The sequence below is a fragment of the Eretmochelys imbricata genome, chromosome 5 (genome assembly GCF_965152235.1).
Source record: "Eretmochelys imbricata isolate rEreImb1 chromosome 5, rEreImb1.hap1, whole genome shotgun sequence".
In the NCBI taxonomy this organism is placed as follows: Eukaryota; Metazoa; Chordata; order Testudines; family Cheloniidae; genus Eretmochelys; species Eretmochelys imbricata.
Genome location: NC_135576.1, coordinates 18,392,848 through 18,416,094, shown reverse-complemented (window position 1 = coordinate 18,416,094; position 23,247 = coordinate 18,392,848).

Genomic DNA, 23,247 nt, shown 5'->3' with positions numbered 1-23,247 from the left:
AAAAATTATTGAAACTGAACTCTGCTCACAGCTACTTTTTATTTGTGTTCTTTCGCTAGGCTCTAGCAAAGCATTAGATGCTGCACTAGTTAAAAGTTTGCTATACATAGTGGTTTGTTTATGTTCACCTCTGGATGCACGCTGACCTATTCGAGGCTTTACCATGGGGGCAACGATTGCTTCTCGAAGAAATCAAGAAAATGCCACAACTATTCATCACTGATAAAGATTTGTTTTGGTTGCAAGTGGCTTAACTCTGATTTTGGAGCCCAAAGTTCTATATCTCACAACACCCAGGTAGCACATAGGATTACTGTGAGTCTTAAATTATGTTTGCATAGCTTTTTGAGATCTCAGGTGATAGGTGCTAAAGAAATGCAAATGTCAGCATGATACAGACAGAACACAGTTGCAAATAACAACTTGTCTGTTATCTACAGTGTATGCTCAACACAACTGCCTATTTTATAGGAGAATTGACAGGTGATATCACTGTGTGAAAGCTTGTAATGGTTCTAGATTCTATTATTGTTTCCACTCAGAAACACACGTCTTGCAAAACATAATTAAGTTGTACAACTTCCTTTGCTGTAGGAAAAGACTGTAGCCTACTAAATGTAAAACTATTGCTGTGAGGCATTGATTATGGCTGTGCTAATTTTAACTGACATTTTCAGTACTTCTGTATCATCAGTACAGTGCTAATACATTCTGAGCAATTACTTCAGCGCATAACCATTAACCAGTGATGGATAACCTTGAAAGGGTCGAAAAGTTGGTACACATAAAGCAGATCCACAACTTTTTTCATTCATTTCCTTAGGCCTGGAGCAACTTCAGCTCACACTTCTTCAACTTTCTGTACTGAGGCTCCTTCTTTTAGTCAGCCTTCCACCAGTGATCTGCACCCTGGGCTTCACTCCAGACACCGTCTCCATCTTTTAATCTGTTCAGTGTCAATGAAAGCAAATTAAAAACAACAACAACAAATAAACCCAATAAGGAACTACCAAAATAAGTATGTCACCATAAACATTTCTCATGAACGTTTAACTATAGAAAAGCTCTCCTTTTCCTTCCTGGTATACGTATCTGTAGCACACATTTTTTCCTGAAAGAAAAGTTTGTAGGTTATAAACCTTTCTACAGTATTTAAAAATTCATTTCTTGTAGGTAATGATCATTGGAACAAATGACCAAGACTAGATGCCTTTCAGGAAATGATCTTTAGCCACACAAGTTATTGGTCTCAATTCGGGAGTAACTGGATGAAAGTTATGTGGCCTATTATGTACAGGAGGTTAGACCAAATGATCTGATAGTCCCTTCTGGCCTTAAAATCTATGAAAACCTCTCTCTCTCTCTCATGTAATTTATCTTTTATCTACCATCCCCCTTCTCCCTGCAGCCTAGATTCTCAAAGGTATTTTAGGCATCTAACTCCCACAGAAGTTCGGATCTGAGGATCTAGGCCACAGATGCGTTTTGTTTTTCTTTTAAATGAATCCGTTAGTGGTTGTGAAAAATGCTGTATTGACATGCCTGGAGATGGCTATCTAGACTTTGGCATGAGGGCCTGGCATCAGATTGGAGTTGAGGGTGTTCAGCACCTTGCAAATCAGGAGTAGAACAGGTACATCTTAGGTAGTGGCTACTCAAGCTTCCCTACTCCTTTCTGTCTATGGACTTGTCCTTGCAGGGAGTGCCAACAAAGGTGTCTATTAGTGCAAAGGTGTCTATTAGTGCAAAGCTTCATTCCACTATGAGCTGAACTGTGACTAATTCACTTTATACAGATCTCTGAAAATCCTTTAGAAATTAATGACTTTGAATCATTTCTAACCTGGGTTACCTAGCTGGGTTGGATTTCAAGCAGTCTGAAAGATTCTTTGGCCTGTTACCAATCCCCTGAGCAATCTCGGTCTCCAGCACACAGCAGTTTGAATTAAATGAGATGTGAACTCATACCACATCAAACTGTCTCAGAACGAAATTGCTTGATTAAACAAGAGTCACGTCCTAGTGATCTGAACTCAGGACAGCAAGCCAGGAAGTCGTCCTGAATTTTAAACCTTCTAAACAATGACTCTGTCTGTGGCCTGGGACAAGCAAAGTAGGCCCAGATCCTCAAATGTAATCCAGAATGTTGGCACAAAAGTTGTGATACAAACCATCTATGCTTCCAGATAGACTGCGGAAATAATGGATGACTTTAACTATCTAGGCAATAAATTGTCATCAAATGAGCGCAGCCAGTCAGTCATTCTAAGGAGAATTGGTTTAGCGGCCTCAGTCATGAAGGACCTGCATAGGGTCAGGTGCCAAAAGAAGACAAAACTATGTGCAAAAGTATGGATTTAATCAAACCTGTGTACTTCCAATGCTCTTATATGGGTTCGAAATATGGATATAGCTTAGAGAAGACATCAGGAAGCTGGAGGCATTTCATATGTTTGTTCGTTGCCAGTGGTGACTACAGGATATAAACTGGTTTGACTTTATCAATAGTAGGGGTGTATCGTTGAGAATGGGCCTTGAGAGGACTGCAATCATCATTGATCACAGGCTCTTTTTGGTCATGTTGTCTGCCTCAGAGACAAGGTCCATGCACACGGAGCTCTGAAGATCAGACTTGAGGTCAGGATGCGGGGAGAGGGTCACTACCTGCCAGCAGTCATGTGGTCACCCAGGATTAACCTGGCTGAATCAGATCAGTGAGGAGCTCTTGGAGCACTGGAATAAAGCCGTAAGGCATGGTCATGGACGTTCGGTGCTATGATCCTTTGCTGTCTAACTGTACAGTTGTTACTTGATGATTCTGTACCTTTGAGGAGCTGGTCTTTAGTGCCTGATCCTGAAATTCTTACTCATCTGAGCCATTCGTACTCATGAGAATATTGTTATTGAACTCAAACTATTTTTATGTGTTGGAACTGTTAAGGATTTGCAAAGTTGTGCACTTAACACTCTCTAACATCTGTAAAATGGGGACATTAATAATTACCTATATATTATACCAAACAGCAGTTTTGCTATATACGTGCTAACTATTCATTCCTTAATTAAATTTGTTTTTCTGACCATAACTAATTAAATCATATTCTGTCTTCAGAGCCTCTGATTTGATGTGTTTACTCTTTTATATTAACCTTCAGAAATATGAATTGGTGCTCCAAGAGTTAAGTGATGAATCCATTGCAGTCCCTGTAAGTCAATGTACAATGCTGTTGCTTGCCTAGAAGTTTTCAGGGGCTACTTTGTTTTTTTCAGCTTCTAAAGAGGAGTTCAACATTTATTGCCACTTGTTTTAGCATATGTTGGGTTGACATTTTTAAAAGAGTTCCCCACTGAACTTCCAAGAAGTGTAAAGACACCCAGTTTTCTTTTTTGGAGATTTCCAACCTGGATTCTCACTTGGCCAGAGAGCTCTAGCAAATGTAGATTTTGCTTTCACTTGCCTGTATTTGTCAAGAAGGCTGTGGTTTGAAGTATGAACCTTGGTTCCCCGACATCTTCTCACCACACTGAAGCTACGCTTTTTGATTCCAGGAAAAATTATATTTCAAACTAGAAAAAAATAGAGGGTCTGGGAGTAGTCATGTGGTTTAGTCAGTCAAAAGGCCTAGTGGTCTGGGCCTCTGACTCAGTCTTTCTGTCAGTTCAGGGTGTCCTGGCACTCAGGATGAGGTCCAAGCTGGACTGACCTCTCTGCTTGTAATCCATAGGTCTGCCTTCTGTTACAGCGACTAAGTCTCCTTTGTGACTCACACTTAGAGTTCCTATAAACCACCATAGTTGTAAGTGCCAAGGATATTTCATGAAAATATTCAGCCTTGTCAAGAAAGCTCCTGAGGGTTAAAGCTTGGTGAAAGGGAGGGAACACCCAAAGTTATGTCTGCAAACATTGACAGTGTATAGTACTACTTGATCTATCACTCCAAAGGATCCCAAAATACTGTGCAAATAGTAATCTTCCTAACTTCCATGTAAGGTAGTTACTATCCTGATTTTATCGAGAGGGAAACTGAGGCACCGTACTTCTGTGTGCATTTGCTCAAGGTCACTGGGAAAGCCAGTGGGAGAAATAGTTGCAATTTTGTTTTAAATTGAAAATGTTGATGGCATTTTTTGACATCTCATGGTTTGAAATATTTCCATAATATTTGTTTCCCTGGTTTTTAACTAGTAAGGCCCAGGAGTCCTGAGTCTTGGCTCTTCGTCCTATATATGCTCACTCATGTCCTTGGTATTTTGTGTTAGATGGGTAAAGGCACAAAACAAATCCAGGTTTAGATAACCCAGGAACAGGCTCATCACAGTATAACAATCACAGATGAGCAAACTCCCTGGCTGACTCCTGCTGCCTGCACCCCCACAGAGCCACAGGGAAGTTCAGCTCTAACAGAGACAGACATCCCAAACAGAATATTCAAACAGACTTTTTGAATAACAATGACCACTGCGCAACAGTCATTCATTCCGATAGCAGATTGAAGGAATGATGTGTAAAGGAACAGCGTAGTTGGCAACAAGTCCTCACTTATTAATTTCAGGCCCAGAAAACCTCCCATAATGCAAATATAACTGCCTACCTTCCCAGTATTTTGGTTTGAGATTCATTTTGTGATCACAAACTAGCCGCAGCCAAAGGCCAAAACAATATGAAGGATAACAGCTGTGACTACAGGGGAGAGAGAAAGAGATTTTTTTTGTTCAAGAAGCCAGTTAATATTTTTTGTTTGTTCGTTTAAAATACCAGTGCATCCTCAATTCCGGCAGAGCCTGTTTTGTTTGGATTAAAATCATCAGACAGTTATATACTATATACTTAGTGTACAGAACCATATTGGCACTTATTTTCCAGAGTGTCACAAGCTGGAAGGCTAATCTCAGCATATTTAATTTTCAAGATGTAAATTTAAAGGGGCAATTATGTTTTAGTAAGCTGTAAAGCATAAATGCATAACTATGCTGCTACCATGCATCGCCCTATCAAATCCATTTGCAGCCTTCCCCTTGTCATCTGTATAGAACTGAAGCTGCTTATGCTAGTTCTCACAATTCAGCTTTAGCCTTATTCTCTATTCTCCTATCTGTGGTACTTACGTGGACCTCACCATTTTTATCTTATTTGTCCCCAGAACACCCCTGTGAGGGAGGGAAATATTGTTATCCCCATTTTACAGATGGGTGACTCATCCTTCATTCCATAATTTACTGTTCCCATTGTGTTCTTCTCCCGCTCTTGTCTCTGTGACTTCTACTAGACCCTATATGCTTGAGATCCTCTCCTTGGCTCTCCCTGCTTCCTCCATCCTTTCCCTCAAGTGATTCCTGAAATGACAGCTGTTTGAAAGGATAGTCCAGTGATTAGAGTGCTGACTTGGGCTCCAGCCCTTGCTCTGGCACAGACTTCCTGTGTGATACTGAGCAAGTCACTTAGGCCCAATTTGGAAAGGGGTTTAGGCATTGCTGTGCTCAGTAGTGTAACACCTAGTTGATTTAGGAGGGTGTTAGGGGAGAAATATATCAAAGATTGCGAGGGGGGGGGGGCATCTAAGTACTTTATATATAGAAAAATTTGCCTCTAGCCTTTGAGACATTGAGGAAGGATGACCTGGGATTTTTCTAGATAATCATTAGGCACTATTGTTGTTCCACACACATCCAGCAGACAGTATATTTAGTGGGCAGTTAAACAGTTACAAACTGTTAAAGAAAGAAATTTGGAATAAGCCAATACGGGCTGCAATCTAAATCAAAGCTGAGTGAGACAAAGGTTCACGCTTTCTGGAATACTGCATCTAAACTAGATAAAAAGGTACTGACAAAAGTCTTTAAATAAATATTAAAGTGGACTTACAATCAATGTTGCTTTGATTTTTTCCCCGTTTCTTTCTAATGCAAACACTAAAGAAAATAATGCCGCAAATATAGGTATAGATTTTTCTTCCCTAAGCAAATACTGTAGAACAAAGGTTTAGAATTTTTTTTAAAATATGAGCTTCCTCAATAAACTAAAGAATTTCCAAACAACTCCTAATATATTCAGCTTTGAAAAGGATTTCAAAATTACAAAGAAGCGATAATCTGGAATTTATCAAGCCTAATTCTAATGTACACAAAGGCCCCTTTTTCATCATTTTAGCAAAGTGAAGGATCCAAAATGTATGTGCAAATATAATTTACTTCCACTTTAAGGACTGTTGTATTAATTTAGATGGAATAAAGAGGCCCAAAAAGTCAAAGGCACTAACATAATCCAGTCACTGAACAGCATTAAACAGTTTTAAATAAGATTTCGGGTTTGGTATACAGAGATCTCAGATTGCTTAGTACCACGGCAAACACACCATTAAAAATCCTTTTAAATTTTAATTAAAGATACAGAAAAGAAAGAAAAATAGTTAAAGCATTTGAAATGCAAAGTATTAAATAAAGGCTTTCATTTTAACAACATCTCTTGTTCCCTTTCCCTTTAGCTCGAAGGAAAAACCTTCCTTTGACAATCTCTTAGATTTTATTAAAGATAGTAATAACTGTCCTTTTGGAGAAAAGAGAAGTTAGTTAAGATGGGCTGGAGTTTTTATTGTTGCTGTTGTTAAAGTCCAATCTAGTTTACTAAGAGGACAAAACAGGACAAACACATACAAAAGGGAGAGAGAAAAGAACAGCAAAGATAGAAAATGCAGCATCTGTCTCTGGTGTTGACTCTCATGTGCAACCTCACTGCTGGAAAAAGACAGGCACAGCACACTGTCCTAACAACCACTCCAAGACCTGGCCAGTGCCAAGCTGTTTAGGGTATTGCTTTTAGCTGCCTTTTTACTCACAGGCTTGCAAAATATGTAGTCTTGACTGGCTAAGCCAGGCTCTTTTTAAACAGAAGGAAAAAGGACAGGGAGAGAGTCTATCATCCCAGGTGTTTGGGATTCATACAGAACTGGTAGAGGTGGCGAGGTCATCTGGCTTTCTCTCTCTGGCCCAGTCTGGTCAGGACATCTCTCAGGATCAGGATGATGAAGGTCTGGGGTTGCAGCAGATGGTGGGGGTGACAGACAGGATAGTGAAACTTGCTCCAGTATCCAGTTTTATTCCTCAAAGTCTCTTGAAGGACACCAAAATGGAGTGATGGGTGAAACAGCTCATTATTTCCACCAATTAGGCCTAATTTCTGACACATCAATTTTGGTTTACTGATTTCTGGTTCCACACGTATCGTGTTTACCAAGCATGACTGTAACACAGTCCATGAGTTAAATCAGTAATCCTTTTTCTTTGGACTAATTCAGACTTTCTGTCTTGCTTTTGCACCTTTACTTATCAACATTTATTGTTATTTATTGTTTATTTATTGTGACATCTTATGAATTTACACCCACGTTTCTGCAGTAGAGCTGACAATTAGGGTAAATTTGTAGGACCATTTATCACAACAGAACCCTTTGCATTGCCACAGAGAGGTGTGAAGAAGGGGATATATATAGACACATAGAAGTAGAAGGAACCACAAGGGTCATCTAGTCTAATCCCGTGCCAAGAGGCATGATTTGTTGTGTCTAAATCATCCAAGAAAGATGGCTATCTAGCCTATCCAGAGAAGGAGCTTCCATGATCTCCTAGGCAGTCTGTTCAACTGTCCTATTGTTCTTACAGTTAGGAAGTTTTTCCTGCAATTTAATCTAAATCTGCTATGCTGTAGTTTGAACCCATTGCCTTGTGTCCTGCCTTTTGTGGCAAGAGAGAAATTTTCTCCATCTTTTTTTATAGCAGCCTTTCAAGTACTTGAAGGCTGCCATCACGTCCCCTCTTTGTCTCCTCTTTCCCAAACTAAACATACCCAGTTTTTTCAGCCTTTGCTCAGATAGCTTGCATTCCATCCTTTTGATTATCTTTGTCACTTGTCTCTGGATCCTTTCCAGTTTCCTCCAAAGTGTTTGAACCTTCCCCCCCCCCCATCTTTGTCATTAGCAAGTTTTATCAGTATGCTCTCTATTCCTACATCCAGGTCATTCATAAAGATGTTAAATAACACCAGACCCAGAACAGAGCCCTGTGGAACCCCACTTGAGACCTCCTTCCAATCTGACATCATTCCATTAATAAGTTACTCTTTGTTTGTGGTTGTTTAACCAGTTATGTATCCATTTAATGGTAGTTTCACCAAGCCTGCAATTCTCCAGCTTACTTATCAGAATGTGCCTAGCTGACACTTTAGGCACCTAAATTCAACATTTGGGTTTCACTTGCATTCACAAAACCACTGCTCAGCTACTGCCTAGTCCTATTTGCACTTAACCTCCTAGGTACCTAAGTTTCCATGTGTAAAGTCTCCTAGGGGCCTAAGTCCTGACACCACTGAGCTGCTCAATACCTAACTCACATCTACGCCCTGGTAGGATTCTCAAACAAGGCATTCCTCTATCTCATCTCCGTGGCCAGATCCAGCAGGCATTCTTCAACATCACCTGTCCTGCACAAAAGGCAGCCAGGAGGAGGAGGAAGAGGAGGTGGTGGTGATGTGCCCTTTACCCAGTGGCCCAGTGGTTTGGGCACTGAGCTGGGAAGTTAGAGATCTGGGTGTATGTATCTGCTCTGAATCAGATACAGATATTAATCCAGGTCTCCCACATCCTGGATGAGAGCTCTAACCCCTGGGCTATTGAGTAGGAAGGCGGAAAGGGTTGCACCACTACCATCTTCTCATTATAGCTTTGCCTGGTTTCACTCTGTACAGTGTACATGCAGATTTCACACAACCTTTATAGAAGCTGCATTGGGCACCCTGTGCATGTTGTATCTGAACTACAACAGACCCAAAGAAGGTTAGCTATTGCCAGCCAATTTCATTGCCTTGCATTTTTCATCTTCTGTCTGTGCTACCTCTTGTGAATTCCATTTGGAAGAGAAAGGATCAGATTCTCAAACCCACTAAAGCTTTGATTCTTGAAGATGTCGGCTGCATATACTTAATTTGACACATGAGTAGCTCATTGACTATAAGGTTAACATATGCATGTGTTTGCAGGATCGGGGCCTACATTTGATTTGACCTGCTCCCAGGGCTGGCTCTAGGTTTTTTGCCACCCCAAGCTCTGAGAGCCCAAGCAAAGAAAAAAAAAAAGGGGGGGGGAGTGGCCAGAATGCCGCCCCTGGAATTGAGCCACCCCAAGCACCTGCTTGCTTTGCTGGTGCCTAGAGCTGGTCCTGCCTGCTCCATTTGCTAATGGAGGCTTTCATAAATACCACTGAATTTATGTCTCTTTTTGAATGCATCTGCAAGATATTTTGAATCCCACTCTCTTCCCCTTGAAGTTAATGGGAAAAGTGCCATGAATTGAAGTTCAGTCCAAGAGACTGACTAAAGCAGAAATCTCTCTTTTGGACCAATTCAATTTCCTCATCGAACTGCACATCTAGGCTATTTTATTAGCTATTTAGAGTGGAAATTCATCAACAGCATTCCCCCCCGGAATGGTGCTTTCCTCATTTGCACTCACCTAATTTAAAAATAAAAATGATTCTGACTGTGGAGTTCTCCAAAGGACACTTTTACCCAGAAGGTTTCTCCTTTCTTTGCTTTGACAAAACACCTGCAACCAAATCATTATTTTGGCTTTTCAAGCTACAAGTGCTGGGTTTTTTTCCCCCTTCCACTTTTCATCCACAGTGCAATCAAGCATGTAGTTCCTAACCATATGGAACATTTGAAAACGATGATTCATTGTTAGGAGCACCGAGCTGGTCATTAAAATTTAAAGCAAGGTTATCAGAGGTATTTCAGTTGTGGTCTTTGAGGTAGATTTGAGGAATGACTTCCAGCCAATTACTGCACTGCCTGACTTGTGTCTCTTCAACTCTCCACTCCTCTCATCCCTGTCTTTTTCTTAAAGCAAGCCGTTGGGATGACTTTGCCATCGGATCAAGTGAAATTCTGAAGTCTCCATCTGACTATTAGCCAACACCTTTCATGAGCCAATTGTAATATGACGGCTCTTTGTTCATATTTCAGTGTTTTCGTTACTTTTTTTTTTCCCCTGGCAAAAGCAGAGTTCTCTAGCATCATATTCCCAAACACCAATAAGAGAGACTAGTGTAAAGACATTTTCAGTGATCCTTTAAAATCAACCCTAAAAACTAAGTCAGTGAAGATCTTTATTCTGTCCTAAATTTGCTGCAAATACACTGTCTATGGGTTTTTGAATATCCATAATAAAATATTCGTACATATTTATGTAAAACAGGCAAAACTCCTTTCATCCAGAAGGATCCTAAAGTGCTTCACAAACTATGGACCCATTCTTACAATCAGACTCAGTCCATGTACCTTTTCAGCTGCAGGGAGCCACACTAGTTAGCGAGGCTCTGCATAGGTGCAGGGGTTCTCAGTAGCAAAACTAATACAGAATGGGGCATGGACGAGCGCAGCACCAGTGAAGATGCTTCTGCCAGCATTGGCGCTGGATAGTAGAAAACTGATTGACACACAGAACAGTTCCCCCTGGTTGGCTGAGGAGAAATGGCTGATCAAGCGCCCTTACCCTTAGTAACAGTGGCATGGGATCGTTAATGCAGAACACACAGGACCTCTCTTTTTTAAAGTTTCATTCAAAAATCCATCACTAGCTTTGAAAGTGAAATAGAGCACAATGGCCACATCAATGCAAGGGACTGAAAAGTAGTTTTGCCCTGGCAGTCTGAATTTTTAACCTTTGAGATCAATAGCAAAAAACCCACAATGGGGGGAAAAAATCTGGTGAAAGTGTGCGAGTTCCCAACTTTGTCGTTTCTCCACAAGCCATTCGTTTGCTGAACTTTCCAAAATGAAATATTTATGCAAACACCCTGGTGGCTTTCCTTTAAAGGTGGTTGTGTTTGCTTGGGAAGAAGCACAGATGGCTCTATTCACTCAGGCTACATTCTTTGCACATCACCAGTTAATTTGCTTCATTCTCATTCCTCAGCAAGCCTTTCAGCATCTGTAGTTATCAGACCTGCAAGGGTACACCTGTGGCTGGGCACAGCTTGCTCGGTGCTTCAGTCTCTCAGGGGAAGGTCTCAGCACTCAGGCGGTAGCTGGGAAAGTGGGTTAGTGCATTCCCTGTAATCTGAACTGCATGCATACCACACGTCAGTGAATTGTAAATGCAGAAAAACAATATTCCCTTGGAGAAAGCTCACACAGCAGGAAGGTGACAGTTTGAGCAACAGCAAATATTTCTAGCATAACCCTGAAACAGAAGGGGCAGAGGAAGTAGAAAGGAGTATTGTTCCAAGAATTGGGAGGCTTTCTGTGTTGATTGTTAGGGGCTAATTGTCTTGACGAAGGGGTGGCCCACAGCTGCGCTGCTCCAGAAGCAGAGCACAAGTTGAGACTCATGGAAAACTCCTCTCCTGTGCTCCCTTCATTTCTTTTCATGGAGTATCTTAGTCCACTAATGTGCCCAGCCAACCGCCTATGCTGGCCAGTAGAGGGGGTGGAGCCAGAGCTTCTACTTCTCATCCCTACCCACTTGCTTGCAGTGTTTGAATAGCCCTTGCTCTTCCCCTCTCTGGCTGGAATCAGAATCTGAGCAGGTCCAAGTAAGGGTGTGGGGGAAACTGTTGTCGTCCGCCTTACTCACCTGCAAAGCTGAGTAAGGCCTGCGACTATCTAGCCATGTATGGTGCAGCTGCTCTCTAAATGCTGCACTAAACATTGTTTGTCCATGCTTTACCTGAGCAGATATTGGTTGCATTAACCACAAGCTGTAAGTCAAATGGTAGTAAGGAGAAGCTATCTGGATTTACATCCCCTGTTGAGTTGCCAATGTTTTAAGAAGATTTTTCTGCTAGAATGCAACCTCTGCTCTTACCAGTGGATTACTTTGCAATCCTGCAGTAAGAGCTCAGCAAAAGGGATTATCTCCAAGGACATTATCCTTGCTATGGATTTTGGAAGAGTATCCTTCCTGCACGACAGTACTGCTTGCTGTACATGAGTAATGGTTTCATGTGATTCAGTTTTTAACAGGGGCCGTGTTAGCCAACGGCCAAGGATGTTTGGTGAGGTGCCAGCTATGCCCGTTTATACCATCCGTGACTTTAACTGCTAGGACGCACTGTCCCTTCGCGGCGGGCAGCCCGGGCTAGGCTGACGGATGCCCCAAGGTCCTAACCACCTGTGACTTTAACTGCTAGAGCTCAGAGCTCCTTCGCAGCGGGCAGTCAATACTGACTGACAGGTGCCCCAATGGCAGCACTAAGAGCCTCTCCACACCCGTGACTTTAACTACTAGAGCTCAGAGCTCCTTCGCAGCTGGCAGCCAGGATTGACTGACAGGTGCCCCAAGAGTTTGCCCCGTGGAGGCGGCACAACTCAACGCTAGGCTCTTAGTACTCTCACCTCATGGCCAGGCTTTAGAGCCAAAACGGCTGAGGTTCTTTAATTGTGTTGGCTGCTTTACAGTAAACAAGAGAAAACAAGTTAGGCTTATGCACAAATGGTTACCAAAATTTATTAAGCTAGATTCTAATCATGTGGTTACAAAATTGCTAGTGCCTACTTATTTAAATGTAGAGATGTTACACACACAAACAAGTTACAAAACTGAAGCCACAATCCCAAAGAAAGAAAACAAAGTATAGAGCTCTATTTCAAAATATGTGTACACTAAAGATAGGAGATCAGGTGTGGGTGCTTCTTACCCTCCTTGCATCTCTCGATTCCAGCGGTGCCAAGCCAGGATCGGCCACTCAATTCCGCGGAAAGACGAATAAGGGACAAGGCTTAGGGACCCTCTTACCTGCAGAAGCCTTGGGAGGCTGTCACTTATCTGACCAGCAGATAGATAGTGAAAAGCACTCAAAAATCATGGTGCTGTAGGTCCCCTACTTATACCTCTGTACTCCTTTATTCTCTTTCTCCTTTCTTATGCCAAATTGAGGCTGGTCTGTCTGGGTGACGCCAGCTTTCGCAAGAGTAGTTTACACTTGCAAGGGAGAGAAACAATAAGTGTCGACTACTGGACATTTCTTTTATCAGGGTAAATATTTTCCCACCTAGGATGTTGGTGTGTGTGCATCACGCTATTTAGTAGGGGCTAAGAGCCATGTCTGTCACAGGGCCTCTGCCTGCTGTGAGCTTAATCGTTGTATCTGTTCCCAGAGGCACATTGTAGCAGCACACCTGTGCTTTCACAGCTTCAAAGGCTGTGCTGGACTATATGTTAAGTGCCCTGTTCCGGCTTCCTCCTGTGTTTCCAGCAGTGCTGGTCTGAGGGGGGGGGGGGGGGCGCGCTGGCTGTCTGGCTACAGGCCGGAATTATGTAAAGATAAACCTGTTGGTGCACAGTTCTCCTCAGGCAATCAATATCTGAACTCTATATCAGGGTAAACCACAGACAGGCAGAGCTGGGGTTGACTTTTGAACAGGAAAGTGTCACTGAGCACCAGCTATCTGAGAAAGTTGCTCAGATAGATCTGAACTCTTTCTAGACCTAATACTGGCAAAGTAATATTGAAATGAATGAATGAGCACCACCACATCGTGCCTTCCTCCTGAGAATCTCAATGATTAAATGATAGGCTGCCAGAGACTGAATCATTACTCACAATGAGGAGCACCTCACACTGTGAGTATCCATGAAAATTAATCCGCAGAGTGAGGTGCTACTTAATGCAAGGGTGTTAAGAAGGTGGCCCAAACTAAACCCTTCTGACACCTCTGTGAGAGGTTCTTATTTCCACTCAGGCAAATTGAGGCACAGAGAGGCAGGATCAAAAGCAAGTTATTATCTGTATTGTGGTAGAGTCCAAAGACCCCAATCAAGAAACAAGATGTGACAATCAATAGGTGGGAAGAGTGAAGGAATAAGGAGGTTAATAGTAATAAGGTCACATGGTTACATAGGTTAGCTCTGCAAAATGTGAAGGTTGAGTCAATGGAAGAGTAAGGAACAAAACACAGGAATTCTGAGTCTGTACTCTAATCACTAGATCTCTTTTGACCTACATGTCAGTGGGAGCCTTTTAATGAATACGAGAAATACTGAATATCCACACTGAATGTTTTTCAGAGGAGTGTGAAGTGTGTCCAATACCGACTGAAAGTCAGTGGGATTTGGGAAATTTACTCAGGCTTCTTTGGGTTAAAAAAAAAAAAAGCACAGTTAAGAGTTACTTTGGTTTGCTGATTTCCTGTGTGTATTCTGGTGGTATGTGGATCTGTATGTCAGGGTGCATCAGATTATAGTTATCTGTAGTCAAGATGAGAGCCAAAAGAAATTCAGTGTGTTGCTTCATAAGGGTTTCTGAAAATGTTCTCTTTGGTTTCGATCCACATGGTTTCACACCTTCTAAGTTTCTCTTTGTGTTTAAAGTTGTAGTGATGGCTGAACCTGAAACCCTGAATTCAAACATTCCTAAATTTGTATGGTGATTACTAATCTAATTTAGATCTGGATCAACATTTCCTAAGTGGCCTCTTTCTTTATTTTGGACAGGCCCAAAACCCAATTGTAAGTGTGATTCACCAGTCAGCCTGCCCCCTTGTAGCAGGGTATGGCACAGCAGGGTCTCCTCCTATTTGGCATGGCTGTCAGCTGACAGTCACACCAGCCCTGAGGTAGTTTGCTTCTTCTTGAGATTCGGCCCTCCATCCAGATTATATATAATCCCGCCATTCCGGGATAAACAAACAGTCCAACAACCCATAGTCCATCAACCTCCCAATTCCAGGCTCTCTAGTCCTTACCACTTGTATCAGGGAGTTTCAATACCCCTTCCCTCTTGTGTCCAGAGGCTTCCATCCTATCTTCCTCAGTCGGTCAGTAGGGAAACCCAGGCCCCAGCCCCTCCTCTGGGTTCCGGTCCAGGCACCCTTTAATAAACAGTCAAGGTCTGGCTACATGGACCCCTGACTGCCTCCTGAAGCACTTCCTATCAGCCCTATCTCAGGGCTTTCCAAAAGCCTTTCTCTGGGCTTACTGTGCATTTGCATCACTCTCACTAAACCTCCTCTTCAGGCTCACTGCAGAGCTTCTTAGTGCTTTCAGCCATCCAGCTGGTTCTGCTGCAGGAAACTTTGCTCCACTCAGAGGTGCCAACATTTCACTTTCCCCCAGGGGTGCTGGACCGCTGCTCCGCTCCATGCCATGACCTGACTCCACCCCTTCCCCCAAGGCCCCAAGGTTAAGGAACTAGATGCAGGAATCATGGAGTAAAATTCAAAGGCCTGTGTTATATAGGAGGTCAGACTAGATGATTAAAATAGTTGCTTCTGGCCTTAAAAATCTATGAAAAGCCCTCCTTGGCTGGAGAGTCCAGAAATATGATGAATTTTCTTCCTGATTTACTTGGTAAGAAAATGAAGTGTTCTGTACATCAATTTCTAACATAAATAAAAAAAAAAACAAACAAAAACGGACAGCAAATAACACACAGAGAATCAAATCCAACAGATAATACAGTGCAGCCCGATTATCCACATTGTAGAGTTGGAGGCAATTTTTTCCTTTAACAGGCTCATTCCTTTGTCAGATGATATTTATATTCGGTGTATGGAAAGTTCACAGAACATACAGCACGGATATTAGTGCATAGCAGCATATCGCATTAGCTGTTATAATACTCATTCGTGACTCCGCCCAAGTTGCTCCATGCATCTGCAACCATAAACGAGAAATAGGGCCTAATATTAACACATTTAAACTGGGTTCCATTGCCAGTGCAGGGAATCCTGGATGTACCACTGACTTAATCTCTGTGCCTTGGTATAGCCACCAGTAGAACACGAAGCTTGTTTGCAAATTGCTGAGCTCTTTGCTTGACAAGTCCTACTCTCATAAGTGCAAAATATTTGACTTCTGAACTACAGCTCATGATTGAAATGTGCCTCTTGCTGGTTGAAGGTGCAAGTTAGGTAGTTAAAGGAGACAGTGCTAGGGATTAACACCACCGGGCATTCAATTTTAGCTGCAAATTGTTCTCACAAAAACAGAGGTTGGGCCTCAGCCTGAAGCGTTACCTGAAAACATTCACTTTTCAGCATATTCTGAAAAAGAGTCTGAGCTCATAATTCGTATTGAACAATGTTCAGGGGATCTGACATGACTTCCTAGGAAGGGAAAAAAGGAAGGACAGTTAGCAAACACAGTCTCTGGTAGCAGTGGGCTGTGGATGTAGACTCAGTGATGGTGCACTGGCTGGCAGTTTTGCTGTGTGCATGTTGAAGCAATTTCTGATCAGTCCTCTGCTGGTACAAAAGGCCCTGCCTGCAACTTAAGTGGGACACTAGAAGTGGGTGAAATTTTTCCACTGAACAGTTCATATTTGGGTCAACCAAAACATTCCGCAAATTCGTGTCGAATTTGCTGAGTTGTTTCATTCAAAGCCACTTCCCCCCCCCCCAAAATTTTGACATTTTTGTAACGAAATGTTTCTCAATTTGAAAGTTTTTTGTTCCAAATTTTACTTCAGTTTTTATTAGGAAAAAAGGTTAAAAACCTCTTTAAAACTAAATGTTTCATTTCAGGTCAGATGAAACATTTTTGTTGACTGGAAATGACATTTTTCAGTTTGCCAGCAAAACAAAAGCAACCAAAAAAAAAAAAAAAACCTAACCAACCAAACAAAAAATAACCCAGCAACCCACACCAGTTATTCACATAGCTCTCTAGGGTATTCCTTCACTGAAAGAGGGCAGTTCTTAACAACCTGGGTGGGTGATATTCACTTCCCAGGTATCCCAACCCTTGGGGAGTGCCCCAGCACATGGCTGAACAGCTCTGACTTTGGAGTAGGGCCAGCATTTCCTTGAAGAGCAGGGCCATACAGGTTGTGCTGGCCTATACGTCTAAAACTCTTGCTTCTCTTTAAAGTCCTTCTTCAGAGACTAAAATAGGGAACGAACAAATTAAAAATTACTTAGACAAGTTAGATGTCTTCAAGTCACCAGGGCCTGATGAAATACATCCTAGAATACACGAGGAGCTGACTGAGGAGACAACTGAGCCATTAGCGATTATCTTCATGGAAGATGGGGGAGATTCCAGAGGACTGGAAAAGGGCAAATATAGTACCAATCTATAAAAAGGGAAATAAGGACAACCCGGGAAATTACAGACCAGTCATCTTAACTTCAGTACCCAGAAAGATAATAGAGCAAATAATGAAGCAATCAGTTTGCAAATACCTAGAAGCTGATACGGGGATAAGTAACAGTCAGTATGGATTTACAAAGAACAAATTGTGTCAAACTAACCTAATAGCTTTATTTGAAAGGGTAACAAGCCTTATGGATAGTGGAGAAGCAGTAGATGTGGTACATCTTGACTTTATAAGGCTTTTGATACGGTTTCGCATGACCTTCTCATAAACAAACTAGGGAAATACAACCTAGATGCAGCTACTGTAAGGTGGGTGCATAACTGGTTGGAAAATCATTCCCAGAGAGTAGTTATCAGTAGTTCACAATCAAGCTGAAAGGGCATATCAAGTGGGGTCCTGCGGAGATCAGTTCTGGGGCCAGTTCAGTTCAATATTTTCATCAATAATTTAGATAATGGCATAGAGAGTACACTTATAAAATTTGCAGATGATACCAAGCTGGGAGGGGTTGCAAGAGCTTTGATGGATAGGGTTAAAATTCAAAATGATCTGGACAAACTGGAGAAATAGTATGAAGTAAATAGGATGAAATTCAATAAGGACAAATCCAAAGTACTCCATTTAGGATGGAACAATCAGTTGCACACGTACAAAATGAGAAATGTCTGCCTAGGAAAGAGTACTGCGGAAAGGGATTTGGGAGGGTCATAGTGGATCACAAACTAAATATGAGTCGTGTGACACTGTTGCAAAAAAAGCACACATCATTTTGGGATGAATTAGCACGCGTGTTGTAAGCATGACACGAGAAGTAATTCTTCCACTCTAATCCAAACTGATTAGACCTCAACTGGAGTCTTGTGTCCAGTTCTGGGTGCTGTTTAGTCTGGAGAAGAGAAGACTGAGAGGGGATATGATAACAGTTTTCAAATACATAAAATTTTGTTACAAGGAGGAGGGCGAAAAATTGTTCTCCTTAAACTCTGAGGATAGGAGAAGAAGCAATGGGCTTAAATTGCAGCAAGGGCAATTTAGGTTGGAAATTAGGAAAAATTTCCGAACTATCAGAGTGGTTAAGCACTGGAATAAATTGCCTAGGGACATAGGTGCTGGAACTAGTGGTGCGGGGGGTGCTGCCACACCCCCTGGCTTGAAGTTACATCAAACCCATCATATACAGGGTTTACAGTTTGATTCAATGGCTCTCAGAACCCCCATTATCCAAATTCTTCCAGCACCCCTGCCTAGGGAGGTTGTGGAATCTCCATCACTGGAGACTTTTAAGATCAGGTTAGACAAACACCTGCCGGGGTGGTCTAGATAATACTTAGTCCTGCCATGAATGCAGGGGACTAGACTAGAAGACCTCTCAAGATCCCTTCCAGTCCTATGGTTCTATGGTTCTTTGAATAGGCATTGTAATCACAAGAGTAAGTCACCACATTGACACCAACCAACCATCCCCTGAAATAAATCAAATCCTAAACCTAAACAAAAACCAAAGTAGCGCTACCCCCCCTCCCCCCAGCACACAATTCCTTCCTCTCCCCTCCCTCCCCCACTTCCAAATGGTGAAGTGTCAGAGATTCTGTTAAATCCTCTTGGGACTTTGTTGCTGCTGTTGTTTTTACATTGAAGATGTTCAGATACTACAGAGATGGGCAACAGAATAAAAATTCCCCTGTATGTTTACATCCAATGGAAATGCATGAGCCTTCCGGGGTATATTCCGTAGGCAGATTTAGTAGACTTTTCACATTTATTTGGCTAGAGATATAATTTGAATGTGGAGCTCTCAGAGCCGGGTATTCTAAGTATTTCTTAATGGCTCACCCATAGTTAAGGCTGATTGTAGCTATATATGTGAAGCATGAGTCACATGATCTGTAAAGCTTTATACCTTCTCTTCTTTATACCCCCCCCCCCAAAACCTTTTTTGTTGTAACCATTTTGTTGCAGTTGGCTGGGTATTTGTGTGTCTGCCTTTTACATTTACAGAAATGTAACAGAGAGTATTGCAACAAACAACATTTTCAAAATGAATTAATGCTCAAATCTTCCCTTGGGGAATTTGATTATTAGGAAATTGGAAACAAAACCTGACAAGTAAATAACCAGCTTTTACTTGCATGTGCAAATACATTGCCTTAATTTAGGCAACAAGGTAGGTAGCTGATCATTCTGAACATGCATTTGAGTGTATAAACGGATAGCCTTGTCCCCTCATTTCATTCCTCCCAGCTAGACAGCTAATTTTTAATTGTATCTCATTTGGATGTGCACTACTAGATTTTCTTCTCTGAAGTATCACGGTCAAAGATGTTCTAGTACAATGAAAGCAGAATTAGGCCAAAGAACGGGGCTTTTTAAAAATGCCACTCTCCTTTGCAGTTTAAAGCTGCGGTGTGTCATGTGTCTTTTGCAAAATGTAGCCATCAGGCATGATTTTTTAAACCTCAGCTGCCGCTTTTGCATACACAAATAATCATGGATGCAAATGACTAAGCCCACAAATCAGCTAGCTGGACATCCAAGACTAGCAAATGAAGGTTGTACAATGCGAAATTGCAAGTACACGGGGGGGGGGGGGGCTATTAAAAAAAAAAACAGGACCAAAATGGTGAACTGATTAAGTAGTAGGGAGTGTGCTTGTTTTGCTAGAACTTTGAGACAAAGGCATTTTCTCAACCTAAGCTACTTTAGATCTGTATAGTGACCCTTGTGACATTAATTGGTAATCTCAGTATTGCTCCTTGTGGAGAAGTATCAAAAAAAATATCGTGCTACTAGGCAGCAGCTGGCACCCTTATTGGTAGTCTTATTAAAGGCAAGGACTGAACTGACCATAGGAACTGAACTCTAGCCACATCACCAGGTCAAGCTGGAGAGGAGGTGAAGGAGCTTGCACTGCTTTGCTTGTGCTACCTCCAGTGTGAATAAATGGAGGATTTTTTCTCCAAAAGAGTCTTTCTGACTCCCCTCATTCACAGAATATTCATTTTAAATCTCCCTACCGTATACTGTGGAGATAATAGTTTAAAAGGGTATCTGGCTTATAATGAGCCATTCTGAGTCTGACCGACCTCCTCCACCAGGCACCAGGATCATTCTCTTTGGGAAAGATACAACCGTTCTGGGCATCTGGAGAAATTTTATTTTTGCCATCTGGTGGATTATAGATGTAACTGCAGCAGCAGGGGTCCACATGTTCCAGGGATACATTGGCAGAGTTGGAAAAAATTAAAAAAAGACACACACTCAAACCAGAACATCAGATCTGAATCCCTTCGAGCTTTGGGGAAGCCAGTTTTAGGCTGAGGTTTGTGGGTTGAGTCACCCCCCCCCCCACAAGGTTTATTTAAACCTTTTATGTTTTTAACTGCGAATGAAAGTGTTATGCTCCAGCCAGTAGGACCCAAAGCAGAGACAGCTGCATTAGGAGGAAGGAGGTAAAATGGGGCCCATTTAAGGCTACCCTTCCCAGTTAAGGCAAGTGAGAACCCCCCACTCTGGTGATATTAGGGTCCAGTGGTGCATCCCCTCTGCCCTACCCTGTGGCCTTGGGGGACAACTGCAGAGAGGAGCCAGCCAGAGACTCCAGCCTTACAAGAAGCAGCCAAACCTGGGACCTCTGGGAATTCTAGTTAAAACAGTAGAATGGTCTGAATTTCCCTGCCCTGTGCTGATTGGCTGTTTGCACCAGCAATCCCAATAGTCTTTTCACCTCAGCTGCACGCCACACCTGCTCCTCCTTCCCCGCTCCATTCCCCTCTTCCCCCCTTGCTTCCCTTTTTTCCCCACTTAGCTGATCCCTAGCAAAGTAAACCCCCTGGCTCCCCCCAAAGAAACACTTATCGTGTAACTAACATGCTAGTCGCAGTCATCACATTGTTCACTCTGCTTGTGTTTTACAGTGGTGGTTCTCAACCTGTGGCCTAAGGGGTCTGCAAAAGACAGACTGAAAACTGACTGAACAGAATTCAACTACATATACAAACAGTAGATTTCCAAAGGGGTCCACACCTTCATTCAAAAATTTTTAAGAGCACGCAAGTGAAAAAAGGTTGGCAACCAATGTGTTACAGCCCTTCCCCATCCTGTGTCTGTCTTGTCTAGTTAGACTGTAAGCTCTGGGGAAGGGACTATTGTTACTGTGTTTGTACAGTGCCTACCACAATGGGATCCAGGTCCAGGAGTAGGGCTCCTAGGTGCTGTGGCAATACAAATAATAATCATAACCCTAACAACAACTTCTCTGCAATGCTTGCCTGCTTTTTGGTTTTTGTAAGCAGTCAATGAAGAATTATTTGTCAGGGAATGTTAAACTGTATTATACTAAAAGCGGCAAAGAGTCCTGTGGCACCTTATAGACTAACAGACGTATTAGAGCATGAGCTTTCGTGGGTGAATACCCACTTCATCGGCTGCACCCACGAAAGCTTATGCTCCAAAACGTCTGTTAGTCTATAAGGTGCCACAGGACTCTTTGCCGCTTTTACAGATCCAGACTAACACAACTACCCCTCTGATACTTGTATTGTGCTAGCGGCAAAGAGTCCTGTGGCACCTTATAGACCAGGGGTCGACAACCTATGGCACACGTGCCAAAGATGGCACGCAAGCCGATTTTTAATGGCACGCTACTGCCTGCTGGGTCCGAGTCGCCAATCCCCGCTCAGCGCGCTGCCGAACCCAGGCTGGGACCCCGGCAGGCAGCAGCGTGCCATTAAAAATCCTGCCCGCCCCGGCCCGCTCTTCTCTGCCTCCACCACTGCAGGGGCAGGGTGAAGAAGCTTGGTCCTGCCAGCTGCTGCTGCAGGGCAGGCAAGGTCCCCCCACTCCCCTGCCATGCTGGGTTCCTGCCCCTCCTCCTCTCTCTCCCTGCTGCCGATCAGCTGATGGCCCTTGCGAGGGAGGGGGAGAAGCGGAGCTGCAGCGCGCTCGCTGCTCCGGAGAGGAGGCGGGGAAGAGGTAGGGACGGGGCCTTGGGAAAGGGGGATGGAATCAGGGCATATCCCCTCCAGCCCCCTGCTGTGAGCCAGTCTGGGCAGGGAGCTGGGAGCACCCCCACAACCCTAGCCCACACCCACACCCCCAGCCCTCTGCCCTGACCCCTGCACCCCCCTCACACACCTCCCAGCCCTCTGCCCTGACCCCTGCACCCCCCACGACCCCCAGCCTTTACTCCAGCACCCCCACACATATCCAGCCCCCCCACACCCTATGCCCTGACTCTTGCACCCCCCACATTCTCACCTGCACCCTCAGCACCAACCGGGAGCTCCTGCACCCCCCCCCCACGTTCCTACCTGCACCCCTCGCACCAAATGGGAGCTGCCCAAGTAAGCACTCCACACCCAAACCTCCTGCCCCAACTCTGAGCCCCCTCCCTCATTCTAGTTCCTGGCCAGACCCTACACCCCAACCCCAGCCTGCTCCTTCACCCCCAGCCCTGTGCTCAGTGCACTCCCACCCTCAGCTCAGTGCAGAAAGAGAGGAAGAGAATGGGCTAGAACCAGGGAGAAGATAGGTACCCACTCTATGTGGGCAGGGCAGGGATCCCAGACCGGCAGCGGGCTGAGCAGGGCTGGCAGCCAGGACCCTGAGCCTCTCAGCCCACTGCCGGTCTGGGGTCCCGGCCGCCGGCCCCGCTCAGCCCGCTGCCGGTCTGGGGTTCTGGCTGCCAGCCCCTTGCCAGCCGGGGTCCCGGCCGCAGGCCCCGCTCAGCCTGCTGCCGGCCTAGGTGAATGGAACCCCAGACCAGCAGCGGGCTGAGCGGGCTGGCGGCGTAAGATCAGCATTTTAATTTAATTTTAAATGAAGCTTCTTAAACATTTTGAAAACCTTGTTTACTTTACATACGACAATAGTTTATTTACATAATATATAGACTTATAGAGAGAGACCTTCTAAAAAAAGAACGTTAAAATGTATTACTGGCACACAAAACCTTACATTAAAGTGAATAAATGAAGACTCGGCACACCACTTCTGAAAGGTTGCCGACCCCTGTGATAGACTAACAGACGTATTGGAGCGTAAGCTTTGGGTATTCGTTGGATGCATCCAATGAAGTGGGTATTCACCCATGAAAGCTTATGCTCCAATACGTCAGTTAGTCTATAAGATGCCACTGGACTCTTTGTCGCTTTTACAGAT